The 15,861-nt window shown below is 34.4% G+C and overlaps 1 protein-coding gene across 1 annotated transcript in view; it reads left to right on the top strand.

Annotated features, from left to right (window-relative positions):
- KANSL1L (KAT8 regulatory NSL complex subunit 1 like) overlaps positions 1-15,861 on the top strand; it is a 161,100-nt gene that overhangs the window by 62,298 nt on the left and 82,941 nt on the right.

The following is a 15,861-nucleotide window of genomic DNA, read 5'->3' as shown; positions in this document are numbered from 1 at the left end:
AGGAAGTTTTATACTGGTGCTAAAAAAAGAGAAATAGTACATTTGTTGCAGAAGTACTGCCTTATTTAATATACATTCCATTTTGTGTGTTTTCTATTCTTTAGCTCCATATTGCCCTTTCAAATGCATTTAAAAAAAAAAAAACCTCTTTATATTTTGGGCATGGATGATTGGTAGATATCATCTATAGAATTCTTAAGTTTTACTCAGTCATTTTTTTATTTCAGCTTTTTATAAGGTAAATTTTTTTCTGAATGTAATTAATAATTCCTGTGAAACTTGGCAATTTATTGTGTCACCAAATGAATCCTCTTTTGGGAACAGCATTTGTTTTCTTTTTTGCTTTTTTCTCTTTGAATCTTTCCTTTTTAAAGATGTAGTTAAAGTGCTAATAGAATGTGATTTTGTCTGTGCATCTAATTTTTTTTCAAATAAAATTGGCTTCCTTGCTTTAAATATTATAAAGGACTAAGTGTAGTTTAGTATTGGATATATTTAAATTATTAATTATATAATTTATTATTGAAAGTTTTTAAATATAGCATGAAAAGAAAATTTATACCATGGTAAACATTATGATAAGTAGCTATCACATTCTTAATGATAAAAAAATTATACCATGGTAAACATTATGATAAGTAGCTATCACATTCTTTAGTGTATATAAGCTGTTTTAAAATAAAAATCCTGTTATTTTTTTTTTCTAATTTTTTGAAAGCCTAATTTTTAATTTTTATAGTTTTGTTTGTGCTGGGTCATTTATCTGATGTTCTCTTATTATGGAAACAGTTTATTTTATTGATTGTGCTTATTTTTGTTACCTTTATATTAATTCTTTATATCACTGATGATTCTCTTGGAAAGTAAAGATTTTCATGGATTATATAGGACAACTATGATATCTTCATTTATGAGAACATAACCTCAAAATCATAATTGAACTGTTATGAACAGCCTTGAACTGTTATTCATACACTTATGTGTGTGTGTGATGTATGCATGTGTATATATTTTCATTTTAATGGACTTCTTAGTATTTTTGGTCATTCATTCACAAAGTACTTATTGCATAATTATTTGCTAATATGCCATACAAAGTCTTAGGGATACAATGATGAAGAAGACAAAAATCTCCACTTTTAAATATCTTGCAGTCTAGTAGGTGAAGCAGGTAATTGTTTAAAATATCATATAATAATAATGGAATTGTGTGCAGTTGTTTGAATATTTGGTTTTAATAGCTGTCATAGTTGAAAAACATACCTCATAAAGATATATAAGTCCAAATGAAAGAAATGTAATATTGGCTGTGTTTACTAAATCATGATACTTTTTCATTCCTGTCTACTTATAGTTCAGAGATTCTTGTTGAGATCAGATATTAATTGCCATCTTTCATGATGTTAAATAGTTTTTTCTACACACTAATTGGAAAGTTTATTTTTGAAAATTTATAAACATTCAAAACCTTCTAAAACTCTGATAGATTTAAGAACAGATAAAAATTTCTTCTCCCAACTTTTTAAAGTGTGCTGATATATGTTTAATTAATTTAATTAATTTATTAATTTATTTTTAGTATTTTCCCAAATACTTTTACATGAGTTTCTTTCAAAAAGCACTTATTTTCTTATTTGCTATCAAAATTTTATATTTCCCTTGAAGAAAAGATTGGAGTTTTTTCCTAACATTTGCTAGAAAATGTAGTACAGCTACCTTTTATCAGCTCTGAGAGAAGGTGAGCAAATTTAGAATGTTAGAGTTTTAAAGTGTATAATTAATTTTTAATAACTCATTTTGAATGCTTTGGTACTTGATAACAAGCACACTGCTGTGTGAAAAGATTTGTGGGTACCGCAGGCCTTATTAAAATGTTTATAAAAATGCTACTAGTTATGATAACATATACCATAATATACGAATGTATTTAACCAGGAACAAAGAAACTGGAATATATTACAGATGAGAAAGTAATAACACTGAAGGAAAAGTAGAAAATCTTGAGCATATGTGGGGTCATTGTGTCAGATGATAGAAGTATTGCGAAATATCTCTTGGTTTTGTCAGTTGTAAGCTGAGACCTTAGCAAGAACAGAGTAGTGGCATGACACAGAGGTAAGAGTGATTAATGAGGGAATGAGAGGTGAAATAGAAGTCAAGATTATGTTTTCAAGGCTGCTGATTGTAAAGACTGTAAATACAATGGATATATAAGCCAAGGAAGGTTTTGTTTGTTTGATTTTAAGATGGAAGAAACGTGAACAATGTGAACATCTTTCTTCAAATAAAGAGAAAGGTAAAGAGCTAGAGATGGGAAGTGTAGAAATACATACCACAAAGTTATGGAGAGACCTTATGACAGGAGCAAATACATTCTTTCCTTGAGAGTGGAATCAAAGAGATTAAGATAGGTCTAGATACAGTTATTTACAAAGTGACTGCAGCCAAATTAAGAGTAGGAAAGGGGGGGAGTTCACGTTGTGGCTCAGCAGTAACAAACTAGACTGTTATCCGTGATGACACAGATTCAATCCCTGGCCTTGCTTGGTGGGTTAAGGATCCAGCGTTGCCCTCAGCTGTGGTGTAGGTTTCAGACATGGCTCGGATCCTGAGATGCTGTGGTGTAGGCCGGCAGCTACAGCTCCAAATTGACCCCTAACCTGGGAACTTCCATATGCCATGGATGTTGCCCTAAAAAGACCAAAAAAAGGAGTTCCTCTTGTGGCGCAGTGGTTAATGAATCCCAACTAGGAACCATGAGGTTTTGGGTTCGATCCCTGGCCTTGCTCACTGGGTTTAAGGATCTGGCATTGCTGTGAGCTGTGGTGTAGGTTGCAGACTTGGCTCGGATCCTGCGTTGCTGTGGCTCTGGCGTAGGCCAGTGGCTATGGTTCCGATTTGACCCCTAGCCTGGGAACCTCCATATGCCAGGGGAGCAGCCCAAGAAATGGCAAAAAAAAGACCAAAAAAAAAAAAAAATTAGGGGGGGGGCTGAAGGAGTTTGATAAATGTTTGGATTCACATTGACAAGTAAAACATGGCCCCTTCCCTTTGTTTTTCTCCATTCCCTTATTCTGTAGCAGAGCAGCCTAGCCCTGGAGAAGGATGTTATATGGTTTCGAAGAGTTTTTTTAGCTTCTTAACTAATTAAGTACTTTTTGTATTGAAAAAGTACTTAATTTATATTTGTAAAAGTGTTAAGAATTTAAAAGTTATTATCTAATTGAACTTTTTATAAAACAAACATGCATGTAGTAAAATTCTATAAATTTAACATAATTGTACATTACTTATATTTAAGAATGTTACCATAGTTTTGAAAATTATTGGATATACAATTTCATGTCTTAGTAGTATATGGGAAAAGTTTTGATTTAGAGATGTCTGTATTGAAGCAGTGGGAAATTTGTAAGCCTTTTGACCTGGGAGTAAAACATAAAATGAGGCCTAGTTTTATTTCTCATATCTTTCTATTTTTCCAATATTATTGTTATATTACTGTTATTTTTTCCTTATATTTTTTCCATGTAGTTTTATATGAAGGACCCATCTTTCAAACTCAAAGTGCAAGAGTAAGGGCTTAGTCTATTTAATGTTATTCAAACTTAACACTTAACCACAAAAAAACACTTTATGAACATATACTTATTAAGCATATAAATACTATTCATTCTATATGTTTAAGTAAATGTGAAGGTAAGAAAATTCATCATTTGAATAAGAATTTTTAAAATTCTGGTAAAACGTACATACCATAAAATTTACCCTTTTAACCATTTTTACGTTTTGGGGTGTTCAGTACATTCACATTTTGTATAATACTCTCTATCATCCAGAGTTTTTTAATCTTCCTGAACTGAAACTCTGTACCCATGAAACAATAACTCCATATTTTTCCTCCTTCCTAGTCCTTGGAAACCACCATTCTACTTATATCTCCGTGAATCTGACTACTCTAGGTACCTCATATAAGTGAAATCGTACAGTATGCAGCTGCCTTATTTCACGTAGCATATTGTTGTCAAGGTCCGTCCGTACTGTAGCATGTGTCAACATTCCCTTTTTAAGTTTGAATAATATTCTATTTTATGTATGGATCATTTTTTAAAACTTTAAATCAGTTTATTGACACAGTAACACAACACATTGCCTCTCTGGCACCCCCACACTCCTCACCCAATCAGGATCTCTCCCCCTTCCTTCTCCCTTAGAACAGGCTGTTCAGTGAAAACAGAAAAGGTCAGGCCACTTCTACACCCTCACAAGCCCCATGGAGCAGGGTCTCAGGGACTACTCAGAGCCTGTTGGGGGGGGTGGGCAGTTGGCATTTAGACTCAGCCGGGCAGAGATATCCAGTTCTTAAGAACAGATTCACTGCAACTCCTAGGGCCTGAGCTGCTGTTTAGTTTGGACCAGTTTTGTTTTGCGTAGATCCTTGGATTATATTTAGGTTGCTTCCACCTTTTGGCTAGTATGCATAATATTATGAACATAGGTATACAAATATCTGTTGGAGTCCCAGCTTTTTATTTTTCAGTTGTGTACCCAGAAGTGGAATTGGTGGATTGAATAAAAGGCTTGTTGTTGTTGTTTACTTTGAATATGAGAAATTAGTGAATGTTATCAATGGTAATTTCTAAGCAAAAGCTAAAAAAAAAAAAATAGCGAGAACTCAGAAAAGTAAAAAAAATCGTAGCCATCTACTTTGAGGCTGAATTCTGACAAAATTGAAACTTTGATTCCTTTGTGGGGAAAGAGAGATAGCAAAACCAAATCCAGAAAAATCAAATGAAGTTCAAAAAGTTCAAAAGAAAACTTTCTATTTATAGTAAAAGTTTTTTTTTTATATGATTTTTATTTTTTCCATTATAGTTGATTTACAGTATTCTGTCAATTTCTGCTGTACAGCAAAGTAACTCAGGCAGATCTATCTATCTGTCTGTCTATCTGTCTATCTATCTATTATTTTTCTCACATTATCCTCCAACATGTTTCATCACAAGTGACTAGATATAGTTCCCAGTACTATACAGCAGGATCTCATTGCTTATCCATTCCAGATGCCACAGTTTACATCAGTTAACCCCAAACTACTAGTCCATCCCACTCCCTCCTTATCCCCCTTGGCAACCACAAGTCTGTTCTCAAAGTTCATGATTTCTGTGGAAAGGTTCATTTGTGCCATATATTAGATTCCAGATATGAGTGATATTATATGTTATTTGTCTTTCTCTGACTTCACTTGGTATGAGAGTCTCTAGTTCTATCCATGTCGATGCAAATGGCATTACTTTGTTCTTTTTTATGGCTGAGTAGTATTCCATTGTATATATATATACCACATCTTCTTAATCCATTCATCTGTTGAAGGACATTTAGGTTGTTTCCATGTCTTGGCTATTGTGAATAGTGCTGCAATGAACAGATGGGTGCATGTATCTTTTTCAAGGAAAGTTTTGTCTGGATAGATGGCCAAGAGAGGGATTGCTGAGTCATGTGGTAGTTCTATATTTAGTTTTCTGATGTACCCCCATACTGATTTCCACAGTGGTTGTACCAATTTGCATTCCCACCATCAGTGCAGAAGGTTCCCTTTTTGCCACACCCTCTCCAGCATTAGTTGTTTGTGGACTTGTTAATGATAGCCATTCTGACAGGTGTGAGGTGGTACCTCATAGTAGTTTTGACTTGCATTTCTCTAATGATCAGTGATGTTGAGCATTTTTTCATGTGCTTGTTGGCCATCTGTATATCTTCTTTGGAGAAATGTCCATTCAGGTCTTTTGCCCATTTTTTAATTGGGTTGTTGGTTTTTTTGCTGTTGAATTGTGTAAGTTGCTTGTAAATTGTAGAGATTAAGCCCTTGTCGGTTGCATCATTTGAAACTATTTTCTCCCATTCCTTGGGTTGTCTTTTTGTTTTTTGTTTTTTTTTTCTTATGGTTTCCTTTGCTATGGAAAAGCTTGTCAGTTTGATTAGGTCCCACTGGTTTATGTTGCTTTTATTTATGTTGCCTTGGGAGACTGACCTAAGAAAACGTTTGTAGGGTTGATGTCATAGAATGTTTTGGTTATGTTCTCTTCTAGGAATTTGATGGTGTCTTGTCTTATGCTTAAGTCTTTAAGCCATTTTGAGTTTATTTTTGAGCAAGGTGTGAGGGTGTGTTCCAGTTTCATTGATTTACATGTGGCTGTCCAGTTTTCCTAGCACCACTTGCTGAAAAGACTGTGTTTTTCCCATTGTATATTCATGGCTCCTTTATCAAAGATTAATGAGGTTTTAATAGCTCATGTAATTAGAGCATGATAAATCAGAGTCCAATGGCCTTTCCTACAGTAGGGAGATGAAATGAAATCCTGCTTATGTTTAGCTGGGATCACCCTTCTCCAGGGGCTATACCCTCATAGTAAATATAAATAAGAAGGAAAACTCTTTCCCTTTCCTGTACCCTCCTGTACTGTTGGTGGGAAGTTAAACTGGTGAAGCCACTATGGAAAACAGTATAGAGATTCCTTTAAAAATGAAAAATAGAGTTGCCTTTTGATCCAGCAGTCCCACCCCTGAGCTTATAGCTGGAGAAAAAACTAATTGGAAAAGATAAAAGCACCTAAGTGTTCATAGAAGCGCTATTTACAAATAACCAAGACATGGAAGCAATCTAAATGTCCATCAACAAATTAATGGATAAAGATGTGATGTGTGTGTGTGTGTATACATATATGTGTGGTGTACAAAGACGCGTAATGGAATACTACTTATTCATAAAAAGAATGAAATAATGTCAACATGGATGGACCTAGAGATTATCACACTAAGTGAAGTAAGACAAAAGACAAATACCATGTGATATCACTTATATGTGGAATCTAATTTATAGCACAATTGAACTCATTTACAAAACAGAAGCAGATTCACAGACATAGAAAACAAATTATGGTTACCAAAGGGAAAAGTGGATGGGGAAGGGATAAATTAGGAGTTTGGGATTGGCACATACAAACTACTAAATATAAAATAGATAAATGGCAAGATCCTAATGTTGTATATATAGCACAGGGAACTATATTCAGTATTCTGTAATAAACCATAACAAAAAATATGAAAAAGAATGTATGTGTGAATCACTTTGCTGTATACCAGAAACCAACACAACATTGTAAATCATCCATACTTCAACTGAACAACAGCAACAAACCCTGGAGTTCCCTGGTGGTCTAGGGGGTTAAGGGCCTGGCATTGTCATTGCTGTGGTTTGGGTCACTGCCATGGTGCAAATTTGATCCCTAGCCCAGGAAATTTTGTATGTCACAGGGTGCAGCCAAAAAACAAAAACTAAAAAACCTGTTTCCCTTTCCCCACTCCTGGGGCACCAAGGAGAAAGTTGCCATAGTGCTAAGCATAGCAGACGGTAAAAGGAAAAAAAGCAGAAAAGTGCCTTTGAGATAGTGTGATCATTGTGGGAACGGATACATGGATTTTTAGTCCAAATTTACATTTAGTCATCCAAGGAATCCCTAGTTTAAAATGGTTGTAGAATGGGTGACACTACAAAATAGATGGCAGAGACAAATGCACATTCTCTCTGGAGGATGACTCTTTCTTAGCCGCAGGAAATCCTCAGGAATAATTTTTTCAAGGGCAGTGATCAGTATACAGTCGATTATCATCAAATATGAGGGCACAGAACAATAATAGTAAGAACAAGAACATAACCACAAAAATATATAATGGAGTTTTCAGATGTCAGAATTATCAAGTGTTGATTATTTTAAAAAAAACAATGCTTATTCTAATTATAGAAATGAAAGGTTTGAAAATATCTGCAGGGAGGAAAACCATAGAAGTGACATAGTACATTTGAAAAAGGTTCAGGTAAAACTTATGAAATTAAAAACCAAGCAAGTTTGGCAGCATTGTAGACATAATTGAAGACATAATTTTTAATGTAGAGGATAGATTAGAAGAAAAATTTCAGAAGGTAGGAAAGGAGACAATGTGGAGAACATGCTGAGCGGGTGTAATAGGAGACTTAATTGGAGACCTGCAATATGAGATAGAATGGAACAGAAGCTGTATTTGAGGAGGTTATTGGTTGAAAATTACCTGATTTGATGAAAAACACAAAATTTAGGAAGTTATATACAATTTTAAGAACAGGATGAATGAAAAGAAATATAGCCCTAGAAATAGGAAAAGTGAAAAAAACAAAAACAAATGCAAATGGAACATACAGAAGCAACAGTGAGGGTGGGAAAGGAGGAAGACATTACCGGTGGGAAAGGAGGAAGACATTACCTTAATTGAAGCCAAAGTTCAACTGACAGCTGCCTTCTCAAGAGTAATTATTACTCCTATTGGCAGGAGCCAGAGTAGAGTAGAATGGTGCTTTCACTGTGTTGAAAGAAAATAACTGCCTATCTAGAAAATAGAAAATAACTGTCTATTCTGTATCCAAAGGGAATGTCTTTCAAGTCTAGGCTTGAAACACAGATGTTTTCAGACAAAGCAAAACTGAGAGTTTGTCACCAGTAGACTATAATTAATGATACACTAAAGGGAGGGCTTCAGGCAGTGGAAAGGGATAATCGTTTTGAGAGATGCAAAAAGGAAGGAAGAACAAATAACATGATAATAACGGTATGGTTATATGTAAACAAACAGAAAAATATGTCTAGTAGGGTTAAAAAGAAATTCCATGGAAAACAGCAGTGTATAGGTGAGAAGGAAGGTAAATGGATATAAATTGTTCTCAGGAGGCTGGTAAAAGCACAGAAGTTCCCTGACTTAACAGTTTAACTTTAGGATGGTGTGAGAGACAGACACATTCAGTGGAAACTCTATGACACATTTTGAGTTTTTATCTTTTCCTGGGGTACTGATATGTGGTGCTATCCTCTCTTGTGATGCTGGGCAGTGGCAGCAGCGATGCTCCCAGTCAGCCACAGAATCACTAGGGTTGTTTACCTCAACCAATATGCTTAGAAGCATTCTGCAGCCATGCATCTATTCTGGTTTTCACTTTCAGCGCAGTATTCAATAAATTATATGAGCTATTCAACATTTTATTATAAAATAAGCTTTGCGTTAGATGATTTTGCCCAACTGTAGGCTAATGTAGGTGTTCTGAGCATGTTTAAAGTAGGCTAGGCAAAGCTATGATGTTTGGAATTAAATGCATTTTGAATGAAAGTATTTGCAACTTAAGTGGAGAAAAATCTTAAGTGGAGAAAAATCTGTACTGATTTAAATTTTGATCTTTCTAAGTATGATGGGGAGGTCCACATGGGCCAAGGGCTTCTTAGGTGCTGACAGTGTGGTAGTAATTATGGGACAGTGGAGGAGTAGGTGAGGCATTCCTTCATAATTACAAGTTACACATAAGATAAATATTTTAACTATAGGTATCTTATGTGTATATATTTTTGTCTTTTGTCTTTTTAGGGCCACACCCGTGGCCTATGGAGGTTCCCAGGCTAGGGGTTGAATTGGAGCTGTAGCCACTGGCCATACAACAGCCATAGCAACACCAGATCCGAGCCTCTTCTGTGACCTACAGCACATCTCACAGGAACACGGATGTTAATTCACTGAACAAGGCCAGGGATCAAACCTAGTCAAATTCATTTCCACTGAACCATGACAGGAACTCTGGTATCTTACATTTCACAAGAAAAAAGTTAACAAAAATAGGGTAAAAATTATACAATTCTAAAAGGATAAATAGAAAATACAGTGTCTAATCTCACATTGTTAAAATTGTAACCATGAAATATCAAAAATTTTAGAAGTAGGAATGTGATATTTAACTCACCAAAAGTGAAATAAAGAGAACTAAATCTCATTTCAACATATTACCTTAAAATTTGATGATAGAGAATGACAGTTATTGAATTTATAATACTTGCCCTTTTCTTCCTTCCTTCCTTCCACAACCGCATCTGCAGCATGCAGAAGTTCCCAGCCTAGGGAGTGAATCAGAGCTGCAGCTGCAGGCCTACCCACAACCACAGCAATACAAGCTCTGAGCTGCATGTGCAACCTACACTGCAGCTTATGGCAATGCTAGATCCTTAACCTACTGAATGAGGCCAGGGATCGAACCCAAATCCTCACGGATATACTCTGTTGGGTTCTTAACCTGCTGAGTCGCAGTGGAAATTCCATTAACAATTAATACTTGCCCTTTTCTTTATCTATCAAACCCATCTTAATCCAGGATGTCTCATCTCTCTTTTCCAGTGAAAGTATCCATACGTATTTGTGGAAAGCAAATGAAGAATGGTTAAAGAAAAGGACCAATAGCTGTAGTGTATTTTAATTGTCCCCCATGACCTGAAAATTTACAACCTGCTCAGTTGTAAATATTGAGGTGCATACTCAGCTGAAATATTAATACATTAATATGTATTAAATATTAAATTGTAATACAGTAATACAAATGCCAGACCTAATAATAATGGTACAATAATAGAAAGTTGCAGGATGTTTGCAGATAGATACCAAAAGTATATTTAAAAGTAACAGGAGGGAGGGAATAGGATGGACTGGGAGTTCAGGGTTAATAGATGCAAACTATTACATTTGGAGTGGATAAGCAGTGAGACACTGCTGTATAGCACAGGGAACTATATCCAGTCACTTGTGTTGGAGCATGATGGAGGATAATGTGAGAAAAAGAATATATATATGTATGACTGGGTCACTTTGCTGTACAGTAGAAATTGGCAGAACACTGTCAATCACTGTAACAGGAAAAATAAAAATCATAAAAAAATAAAATAACTGAAAATTTGATGATTTACCATGGTAAATAATATGTATTTGACTTATATTTCCTTAAAACCTATTATGGTATTAAAATATTTATTTCAGTTCTAAAAATTTTATGAAATCTTAGCCAACATTTGATAATCACTGTCTCCACTCTAATGCAGTTTCTGTAATCTTAAAAGGTATATGTTTCATCTATTAAAATGTAATATGTCATTCAGCAGATCACTGACTAAGAGTTTAAAGTATGTCTTACAGTAAACATACCAAATACTGGGAGACAGTACATAATGTATATTAAAATTGTGGATATAACTAGTTATTTCTTACAAGTCCTGGAAAGTGTACTGATCATTGATTTAGAGCTATTCTTACTCTTTTAAAGAAGCACTTCAAAGTGACCTGAGTCGGGATGAGGATTTGAGGACTTATGTAGAACGTTAACAGGCCAGCTATTAAGAAAGACACTTGTCACTTAAAAACTAGGAGTCACTGGGGTACCATCTATTTTTCCGTTATCTTTTTTGGGAAGATAAGAAGTTGCTGACTTGCCTTTGGTGTCCCTAATTTGTTTGGGACTCTGTAATTAAATCAAGTACTCTTAAATTCAGGGTAAACACACCATTGGGTTTTATTCTCGTATTACATAAAACTTCTCAAAGACTATTTGGGGACATTTAATCTCCTTCCTCCTGAAAAAAAAGGTTTTAACCTTTGTTTTTTCTTAATTATGGTGGTGTTATAATTCAGTAGTTTGGGGATAACTTAGGTTATGGAAGTATACAATTTTTACATATATTTTTTGTTTTAGAAATTTTGTGACTTGGAGCAAGTCAGTTAATCACTTTACATCTCATTTTTTTAATCTTTAAATTTACTGGAACACAGATATTTTCTAAAGTAGTTTCTAGTGCTAATATTCTTTAATTAAATGTTTTTTTTGGTAAGGAGTTCAATTTTTCAAACAAATGAAAAATAAAAACAAAAATGTCTCAATACAGCCTAAAATGTTTATCTTCTTGTAACATCACTGTTGTACTTTGCTTTGGATGTAATAATTTTGTTAGCTTAAATCAAGGGATTTAGTGAATAGAGAGAAAATTACTCAATGTATTTTAGTAACTTTAAAGCATAATCTAGAAGTTATTATGAAAAGAAGTACCCATGACAGAGGAGGAAGGATGATTCAGATAAACCATTTGGGAAGAACTGTTTAAGGCAGATTTGTTAGACATTGCCTTTCATGGATGATACTGAACCTAATTAGATATATATATTTGTATATCTATAAAAGAATTCACTTATGAAATTCCTGCTGTAGTACAACAGGATCAGTGGCGTTTCTGCAGCGCTGGGACACAGGTTCAATCTCCAGCCCAGCACAGTGGGTTAAAGATCTGATTGCTGAGGCATAGGTCACAACTGTGGCTCAGATCTGATCCCTGGCTTGGGAACTCCACATGCTGTGGGGTGGTCAAAAAGGTGTTGGGGGAGAAAAAAGAATTCACTTAATAGTTAACAAATACCTACTGAGTGATGGCAATATGCCAGACATTGAATTGGGTTAGGATATGCTGTTGAATAAAAGCAGATGTGGTCTGTGACCTTATGGTATAGAATCTAGTTGGAGAAAAATAATATCAATAGAATAATCACACAAATAAATGTATAATTTTAAATCCTGATCAAGTGCTATGAAGAAAACTCATTGTATTGTACAGAAAATTATTTTGGAATTGGATGGATCTGAGATCACTCCCAACTCTGCCACTTGGTAAAATTGTGATCTTGGGCAGCTTTCTAAATCACATTTAAAATGTGAACAACTAGTTTGCTTGTGGATTGTTGTGAAGATCAAATGGAATAACAAGTCGGATATAATTTTTAATTTTTTTACTTGTTTTTTAATCTATCTTCCTGGTTGAGAATGTATGTTCCATGAGAGTAGAATTTTTTTGTCTGTTTCATTACTTGTTATTTTCCTAGCATCTGGATCAGTGGGTCATAATAAATATTTTTTGAATGAATGAAATACCTTTGAAGATTTCTTACAAGTAATCAGCATTTCAAAAAAATATTTTGTACTTAATTTGCTTTTTCTCTTCCATAGTCAGATTGGTATTTTAGTTGTCCTTCTCATGGCTCTCTCTTGCAGTTCCAGTTCCTCTCATCTAATTTAACTCTAAACTAGATAACCAAAGTTAGAGAGATGAAAGTATCTATATTGTAAGAGATCTTCTGTGGTAGGAGAGAAGGCCTCTCTTAACAGTAATAGAAATGAGCTTTTGTGCATGGATTTACTATGAATTTTGTTTTTCTGTTATTTAAAAGGCTTTTGCAATTTCAACTGTATCCTCTGTACTTTGGCTTACCAGATAAATAATTTCACACCTGTTTCTAATAAATTCTAGCTTCATATCACATTATATCATAAATTTTTTCTTTTATTTTTCAATGAATTTTATTCTATTTATAGTTGTACAACTGTCATCACAACCTAATTTTAGAACATTTCCATCCCAAACCCCTAGGCACCCCCAAACCCCACCTGTCCCCTTTGGTAACCATAAGTTTCTCCCCTTTGGTAACTGTTTCTCAAAGTTTCTCAAAGTCTGTGAGTCTGTTTCTGTTCTGCAAATAAATTCATTTGTATCCTTTTTTAGATTCCACATATAAGTGATAGGATATGATGTTTGCCTCTCACTGTCTGCCTAGCTTCACTTAGTATGATAATTTCTCGATCCATCCTTGTTGCTGTAAACAAGGAACAAGACAAGGATGTCTGTTTTTGCCACTTTAATTCAATGTAGTTTTGGAAGTCCTAGGCATGTCGATTAGAGAAGAAAAAGAAATAGAAGGAGTACAAATTGGAAAGGAAGAAGTGAAACTATCACTATTTCCAGATGACATGATACTAAACTTAGAAAATCCTAAAGACACTATCAGAAAACTGTTAGCTCATCAATAAATTTGGTAAAGTTGCAGAATACAAAATTAATATGCATAATGGATTGCATTTCTATATACTAACAATGAAAGCTCAGAGAAATTAGAGAAACAATCTCATTTACCATTCCATCAAAAAGAATAAAAAACCTAGGAATAGGTAATGTTACTGTAAGTGGCATTATTTTTTATGGCTAAATATTATTCCATTCTATATATGTACCACATCTTCTTTATCCATTACTCTGCAGATGGACATTTAGGTGGCTTCTGTGTCTTGGCTGTTGTATATAAGCCTGCAGTGAACATTGGGGTACATGTATCTTTGTGAGTCATGGTTTTCTCCAGATAAATGCCAGGAATGGGATTAGCTGGATCATATGGTAAATCTATTTTTAGTTTTTTGAGGAACCTCCATACTATTTTCCATAGTGGTTGTATCAGTTTACATTCCCACAACAGTGTAAGAGGGTTCCCTTTCCTCCATCCCCAGGATTTTTTGTTTGTAAACTTTTTAATGATGGCCATTCTGGTTGGTGTAAGGTAGTACCTCATAGTAGTTTTGATTTGCATTTCTCTAATGATCAGTGATGTTAACATCTTCTCATGTGTTTTTTTGTCATCTGTATGTCTTCTTTGAGAAATGTCTGTTTAGATTTTCTGCCTATTTAAATTTTTTTTTTAATATATTGAGTTACAAGGTGTGTATATGTATATTTTGGAAATTAATCCCTTTTCAGTTGCTTCATTTGCAAATATTTTCTCCCATTCTGTTGGCTGTCCTTTTGTTTTATTTATAGGTTCATTTGCTGTGCAAAAAGTTTTAAATTTAATTGTCTCATTTGTTTATTTTTGTATTTATCATCATTACTCTAGGAGGAGGATATGAGAAGATATTGCTGCAGTTTATTTGTGTTCAGCCTATGTTTTTCTCTAAGAGTTTTATAGTATCTGGTCTTACATTTAGATCTTTAATCCATTTTGAGTTTATTTTTGTGTATGATGTTAGACTATGTTCCAATTTCATTCTTTTGCATGTAGCTATCCAGTTTTCCCAGCACAATTTATTGAAGAGACTATACTTTCTCCATTGTATATTCTTGCCTCCTTTGTCATAGATTAATTGACCATAGGTGCTTGGGTTTTTTCTGGGGTTTCTATCCTGTTCCATTGTTCTGGTTTTTGTGCCAGCACCATACTGTTTTGATGACTGTAGCTTTGTGGTATAGTTTAAAGTCAGGGAGCCTGATTCCTCCAACTCCACTTTTCTTTCTCAGGATTACTTTGGCTATTTTGGGTCTTTTCTGTCTCCATAACCATTTAAAATTTTTTTGATCTGGTTTTGTGAAAAACGCCATTAGTAATTTGATATGGATTGCATTGAATTTGTAGATGGTCTTGCATAGTGTACTTATTTGACAGTATTGATTCTTCCAATCCAAGAGCATAGTATATCTATCCATCTATTTGTATCATCTTTGATTTCTCTCATCAGTATCTTATAGTTTTCAGAGTACAGGTCTTGTGTCTCTCAGGTAGATTTATTCCGTAGGTTGTCTTTTCGTTTTTTTTTCTTATGGTTTCCTTTGCTATGCAAAAGCTTGTCAGTTTGATTAGGTCCCATTGGTTTATGTTTGCTTTTATTTCTATTGCCTTGAGAGGCTGACCTAAGAAAATATTTGTAAGATTGATATCAGAGAATGTTTTGTCTATGTTCTCTTCTAGGAGTTTGATGGTGTCTTGTCTTACATTTAAGTCTTTAAGCTATTTTGAGTTTATTTTTGTGCATGGTGGGAGGGTGTGTTCCAGTTTCATTAATTTACATGTGACTGTCCAGTTTTCCCAGCATCACTTGCTAAAAAGACTGTGTTTTTCCCATTTTATATTCATGCCTCCTTTGTCAAAGATTAATTGATCATAGGTGCCTGAGTTTATTTCTAGATTCTCTATTCTGTTCCACTGGTCTGTATGTCTGTTTGGTAACAATACACACTGTCTTGATTATTGTGGCTTTGTAATGTTGTCCGAAGTCTAGGAGAATTATGCCTTCTGGTTGGTTTTTGTTCCTTAGGATTGCTTTGGCAATTCTTGGTCTTTTATGGTTCCACATAAATTTCTGGATTGTTTATTCTAGTTTTGTGAAAA

This window comes from Sus scrofa, chromosome 15 (assembly GCF_000003025.6).
Source record: "Sus scrofa isolate TJ Tabasco breed Duroc chromosome 15, Sscrofa11.1, whole genome shotgun sequence".
Taxonomy (NCBI): Eukaryota; Metazoa; Chordata; class Mammalia; order Artiodactyla; family Suidae; genus Sus; species Sus scrofa.
Note: the sequence above shows the minus strand (reverse complement) of the source record. Positions and strands in the feature narration are given on the sequence as shown.